Source organism: Palaemon carinicauda, chromosome 30, assembly GCF_036898095.1.
Source record: "Palaemon carinicauda isolate YSFRI2023 chromosome 30, ASM3689809v2, whole genome shotgun sequence".
NCBI lineage: Eukaryota > Metazoa > Arthropoda > Malacostraca > Decapoda > Palaemonidae > Palaemon > Palaemon carinicauda.
In genome coordinates, this window is record NC_090754.1 from 44,677,836 (window position 1) to 44,685,335 (window position 7,500).

Consider the following 7,500-nt stretch of genomic DNA (forward strand, 5'->3'; position numbering starts at 1 on the left):
AATGTCAGGACCGATGATCATACTGGGAAGTCGAGCAGAACAAGTATCCCTCTCAGTAATTCAGCACACTCAGTTGTTAGGGATGACTCTGAAATATGTTCATCTAACGTAGTTAGCATTTCAAGATAGTCGACTCTTGTTCTTCAGTAAGTGACTTCAGAATTTTAGCATCTCTTCCCATAAAATATTCTAGGTCTGACCTTAATTGCAATACCTCTGCTGTCTCCCTTTTCGTAACAGACTAATTTCTTATTTGTATGTATTTTTTAATAATTCTTTACTTATTTTATGTAATTTTTAATTTGAAATTATATTGTTTCTTTTATCTTAACTTTAGGTAGCACTGATGATGACATTTGAACTGTCGAAATGTTTGCAATAAATATGTATATGGCGACATTAGTGTTTCCGTTTCTCATATGTATGTATGTATGTATGTATGTATGTATGTATATATATATACATATATATATATATAAATATATATACAGTATATATATACACACACACACACACATATATATATATATATATATATATATATATATATATATATATATATATATATATATATACTGTATATGTCACGCTGAATGACAGCCATTCGGAAAACAACAGTCTCCCCACAAATTGGCCAAACTAATGTGTGGTAGTTAGGAAAAGGGGAGGGGTAGGAAGGTGTGAATGTGGGCGCACGTGTATGTGTGTGCGCATATCTGTAAATATTTAGCCGTCTTTTTCGACGGGTCCCATCATTAATTAGATGGTAAAATCATAAACATATCAGGATTAGAAAGCGCAATTTCACTAATCGAGTTGAATCTACAAATTAATCACCATTTCTAGATATATCTTTACCTTCTCCTCCTCTCTTCTGGTCAAATCTTGTTTCAATAATGGTTTCTGAACGAAAAGCCTGAAACAGCAATATTCCTGTTTCAAGTATTCTGAAAAGATTCAGCTTACAGATTAAAGCAAATTGCTGAAATAGAGGATAACTGGCTATTCTGCGAATCCAAAACAAAAACAACAAAATCCATAAAAATGAATAGATTTAATGATAAATGATAAATAAATAGATGAATAGATTTGATTCTAAATATTTTTTCCGGTAATAATCGACATAGCAGAGCAATTTGGTTTAATTCAAAATATCGTAAAAAAAAAGGTTGAAATTTACATAAGAACGCCAGATTCTTTACTCTCTCTCTTTCTTTCTCTCTCTCTCTCTCTCTCTCTCTCTCTCTCTCTCTCTCTCTCTCTCTCTCTCTCTCTCTCTCTCTCTCTCTCTCTCTCATCACAAACTAAAAATTGTATTTTGAAACTTTTTATTTCTTAATAAATTCCATCTACGATTGTTTCCGATACTTAAAATTTTAGGCTGTTTCATTTCATCAAATTTTTCTTCACCACCAAGTCCCAATGAGAAATAAACTTGAAATCTAATTTCAATAGCATCATAATTTCTATTGCTTTGATCGAGGCCTTGCGTACGCTTATCTGCATTACTGTATACAGACAAATATTTACATCACAAACATACAAACTTCATAATCATCATCACCATCTCCTCTTACGCCTCAGTTAGATTTCGCCAGTCGTCTCTATCTTGAGCTTTTAAATTAATACTTCTTCATTCATCATCTCCTACTTCACTCTTCATAGTCCTCAGCCATGTAAGCCAGGGTCTTCCAACTCTTCTAGTGCCTTGTGGAGCCTAGATAAAAGTTTGGTTAACTAATCTCTCCTTAATGCCAAGATCCCGCCGGAGTCGATGAAGGGGACTGGCTATTCTACACATGAAATATATCCTTCTATTCCATTTTTTCATAAAATTTGCACGTCTGGATAGAGAGAAGGGACCACAATAATATGACCATATTGTTTTGTGTTTACGCAATGATTACAGTAATAAAAACTATACAAAAACACAATCACCTACATACAGCTGCAATATATATATATATATATATATATATATATATATATATATATATATATATATATATATATATATATATATATATATATATATATATATATGGTAGTAGGACAGGATGCCTAATGACAAAATGCCTAAGGACAGAATGCCTAAGGACAAAATGCCTAATTCCTCAACACGGACAAAATGCCTAACAGACATAATGCCTAATGGATAAAATGCCTAATATACAAAACGCCTTCCGGGCAAAATGATCTTATCTAGCATTTTTAGATAAATTATTCGAGATTAGTAAAGATCTTACAGTTAAAACCCATATATCTACCCAACCAGCTGTTGTTCATTTTATTTAGCATTTTTAAATAAATTATTCGAGATTATATGGTTAGAACCAATATAACTACCCAACAAGCTGTTGTTCATTTGATTTAGCATTTTTAAATAAATTATTCGAGATTATATGGTTAAAACCCATATAACTACCCAATAAGCTGTTGTTTATTTTACTTTTCTTATTGCACTTTGAAAGGCAGAAAAAACTTACACTTCTCAAACAAATTTCTTTATCAATCATTTCAATTTTTGTAAGAAACCCTTCAGTCCAAAATGGAATTTCATAGCAGTATGAAGAAAACTAAACCGCCTTGGCCGAGGTCAGTATTCTATAGAGTGATAAGCTATCTAGTTCACTTTTTTTATTACTTTTCAGATGTTTTGTCCATTAGGCATTTTGTATATTAGGTATTTTGTCCATTAGGCATTATGTCTGTTAGACATTTTGTCCGTGTAGAGGAATTAGGCATTTTGTCTTTAGGCATTCTGTCCTTAGGCATTATGTCATTAGGCATTCTGTCTGCTCACGATATATATACATACATACATACATACATACATACATACATACATACATACATACATACATACATACATACATACATACATACATATATATATATATATATATATATATATATATATATATATATATATATATATATATTCTTGTATGTATGTATTGAAAGCAGGAACTTCAACATCTTGGACTATATTCATTACAAACAAGCTTTCGTGAAACCATGTTTGCCATCACCATGGCCAAGAAATGAACATTAACACTAATCTGTCAAATAGTAATATTCAATTTATATTACAAGAATCATAACTACCCTTTGACGATGGCGCTCACCGACCCTGACTCTTCGACCCACGTCACATCGATGGAACTGCCATCCTTCACCATATGAGTAGACTTCGCCTGGTTCCAGCGCGCCATAGTTTAGTTTCGCATCAAGGGCATGACTCGCTCAGGAAGCAAAGCAGATTATGTCCTCGCAGTGATCATTGAAGACACTTTTCCAAAAATCTTCGATTGGCCTTGCGACCAAGGGCACGTAACACTAGCGTATGACGCCCTCAAAACATACCTCCAGAAGCAGTACGCACCCTCGCCAACCGCCCATACAACTAAGCTTTATTGCTCTCAATAACCATTAGGGTACTAAAAGGCATCACTCGCCCTTAGGGAAGTGACCAGTATCGCTCTCCTGAAACCTGCAGCAAACGGCTCTCCTTAGGAAGTGAACCTTTTTCATGCCCTTTGGGTACGACTACTACACAAACTTATAGGCGCCACCATCCCCGATGTCGATACATTGCCCATGAAGAACCATATAGCCAAAGTTGACGCCCTTATGGACAGCCACTTCATCACCTTCAAGACCTCCATCAATACCTCCACTCCTGACGAAGAGGGCAATTATTCTACATTGACGGAAGCAGACGAGAATGCAGTAAGACAGACGCCAACCCGTGACATGCTGGAGTGGTGACAAAGTCACCCACCACCCACATATGCTGCCCCTTGCTAATGCCAACGACCTCTACAGCCACTTACTGATGCCAATCAGCCGCAGTTCTGCTACTACCACACCAGATTCGAGGCTGTAGCCAAGAAATGTACGGACGGTTGTCGGTGGCCAAATAACTTGTAAGTAGGCCATCGCTTGAGTTGGTGGCCTCCACTGTCACTGATCTTTTCTTTTTACATAATGGAGGTTTGGGTATGTGAATTTTGGTAGACACTGGTGCTTGCTGTTCCCTTCTATCATTTTCACTCTCCAGGTAACAACATAGTCATTCTAAACCAGCTGACGTCCACCTGGTAGCTACCAACAGATTGATATGGCCATTCACAGGTACAAGACACTCACACTATCATTTGGGAACGCCAAATATCATTGAGAGTTCCTCATTGCCAACGTAACATTGCCCTTATTCATAGCAGATTTCCTCACCAATTTCCTCCTCCTGGTTGATGTGGCACATAGTCATTTAGTCAATGCAGACTCATACTTGTTAATACCTCTTCAACCCGCCCCTCCCGATTCTCACTACACATCAGCACACCCACGGATGCATACGTCCACCCCAACGTCTTACCTGAAAATCTTCCGTCTAGAACTTCACCAAACGCCCACAGTTCCCCCCAAACACAATAGTTAATACCATATCAAGACAATGGGGCTCCAGTATTTGCCAGATTCAGGTGTCTGGCCACAGAATGTTTGGCAGCCGCTAGACAAATGTTTGTCGAAATGGAAGAAATGTGACTTTGCCAAAAGGCTTCAAGCCCAGCCCTCACCCTTGCACATTGTCCTGAAGAAGGATGGCTCCCTTCACTCTTGTGAGGATTACAGGTGTTTGAACATGCCGACACAACTGAACCACTACCACCTCCCAAACAACACTGACATTACCTTCTACTTACACAAAGCAAAGGTGTTCTCCACTCTCGATCTCTTTAAAGGGGTATTACCATGAACCCAGAAGACATCTTAAGACCGCCATCACCACCTCCTTCGATACATGAACATTGAATTACTCCGGTTTTGGCCTTCATAATGCTGGGGCCACTTTTCAATGCCTCATGGATGGCATCCTAGGGGACTTCCCTTTCTGCATATGTTACGTGGACGAAAAAGAGGAACACTTCCGTCATCAACGCACCGTTCTCGATCACCTACAACAGAACGGCCTTGTAGTCCGGTACCACAAGTGTATCTTTGGCACTAATGAAGTATTATTCTTAGGGCACCACATCACTCCTCAAAGCGTCTATACCTTCCCTGAGAAGGTATCGGCTGTTCAGAACTTCCCCATGGCCTAGACTGTCAAAGCACTGCAAGAATTCTTAGGCATATTAAACTATCATCACTTGTCCCTGCCAGCTACCGCCACTACTTATTGTCCCCCTTTACTCCTTCCTCAAGGGCAAGCAAAAAGACAAAGTGGGGTACCCTTCAGAAAGCACCCTTATTCAACGCAAAGAATACCCTATCAACTATTACTGCTTCAACTTTTCCTGTGCCGCATACCCCTCTACTTCTCTCCACTAATATCATGGATGGTCAATGGCTCGCCCCAAAAATTGGCCTTCAGTAGAATACTGTCCAAGGCAAAATCCCATTACTCTACCTTCGACCTCAAATCGCTCACGGTGCATTTGACTGTCCGTCACTTTCGCCACTTCTTAGATGGTACAGCCTTCATCATTCACACATGCCACATGCCTTTGGTGCACGCCTTCACTCGACAATCCGATGCCTGGTTCACCCATCAAGGTCAACATCTCTCCTTTGTGGCTGAATACTACTGCAACCTTCAACACATCACTGAGAAAATGAATACCATTGCTGATGCCCTGTCAAGGAACACATTGGCTGCCATTCATCTGTGATTGGATTACAACGCCTTGCCAGAAACCCAATGAAAAGATCCAGAGTACCAAGCATGCAGGACACCCTGAATATCCCTCGGTTGAGAAGACGTTGCCCTCGACGACTTCAACGCCACCCTCCTCTGTGACATCAGTACCGGTAGGCCACGACCATGGATAACTGCCCACATGTGCAGACAGGTGTTTGATTTCTCCATTGGCCTCTCGCATCCCTCATGCTAATCTACTGAATAAGAAGTTCTTTTGTCCCGGCACTGCTAAGGTTGAAGGATTGAGTTCGTGCTAGCACTTTCTGCCAAACTTCAAAAGTGCATCGACATGCAGAACCAGGAGTGGGCACCTTTCCGCTACCTCAGCGTTATTTTGCTCACATTCACAACAATGTGGTAGGTCCCTTACCACATCACAAGGACAACATTAACTGTTTACTGTCACTAATGCTCCACTCATTGGCCTGAAGCTATCTCCATGCAAACTGCAACGTCCGCCTTATGTACACCTGCCTTACTCTCAGTATAGATAGTGAGATTTAGTGTCCCTGAGCATATCACTTCTGATAGGGGTACCACTTTAATCTCTCAAATGTGGACATTATTTGCGAATGTCCTGGGCATCACTACTTTAAACAACCATCTGCAACCCTGCAGCCAATGAAATGGTTGAATGTTTTCATTGTACCCTCAAAGCAGCTTTGATGTCCCGCTGCAATAACTGTAACCGATTTACTCCGCTTCCCTTGGTCGTCCTGGGATTAAGGACCACTCCTATGGACGTCATGGATGTCCCATCCCTGTTAAATTTTTTTCTGTCTACAACCTCGTACAACAATCACGTTGTGAGAAAATTTACTCCCTGCCGCCAGATGTACAAGCGCCCAGCGAGCAACACATACCAAAAGATTTAAAGACAAGAACGCATGTCTTCAAGTGCACCGACATTAGGGAGTCACCACTATGTCCCTTTACACAGGCCCTTTCTTTGTTATCCATAGCAAACGGAGGGTTTTCTTGATTAACATTCATGGCAAAAAAGACTTGGTCTCCATTGACCATCTAAAACCTGCATATCCTACAAGATGACACGCCTAAACACCTCTTTAGGGCAGGGCGCCCTATTTTACATGTGTGTACCGCACGTGTTAAATACACTCTTAAACACTGTAATACTATTTGCTTTTTTATCTATCGCTCGCTCTCTCCCACACTGATAATAGAAAAACATGTTTTAGCTTGCCATTGCAAGTTTTATATTGTTGGAATTTTTGCTATTGTTGCCCTCAACCGTTTGCATATAAGCTCGTTATCTTGTTGAATAAAGTTACGTACATTCACCTCGCCTTTCTGTAAGTACCTAACAGCTACCTCGTGACATTCCAGTACGTGGACTTCCTGAATATAAATTTTCCTGTGCAGGTCCCGAATGTGTACAGGGATCCCTTACGTTATATAGAAGAAAATCGGGGGTTTTTTTTGGTCAAAGTGGAATTTTAGAAACGAGAAAAGAAGTTTGCTCTAATGAAAAGACTCTATGGCTTTCTTCATTCTCAAACACCCTTCAGTTTTAATCCAATTCCTTCCCGATGTTTTTCTTTTTAGGGAGGGAAGCTTAGATAGATATCCTGTTCCATTGGCCTTGCTCAAAAATGGGGAAAGAATGCATAAGGGGGAAAAAAATTGTCAAACAGGATCATAGAATAATCTTTTCTGAATTTATTGTCTTAATGGAGAAATTAATTTGTGTGATTTTGTATTTTAATGGAGAAATTATTTGTAATTTACGATTTTGTATTAATGAATGATAAACTTTTACACAACTGGAAAGA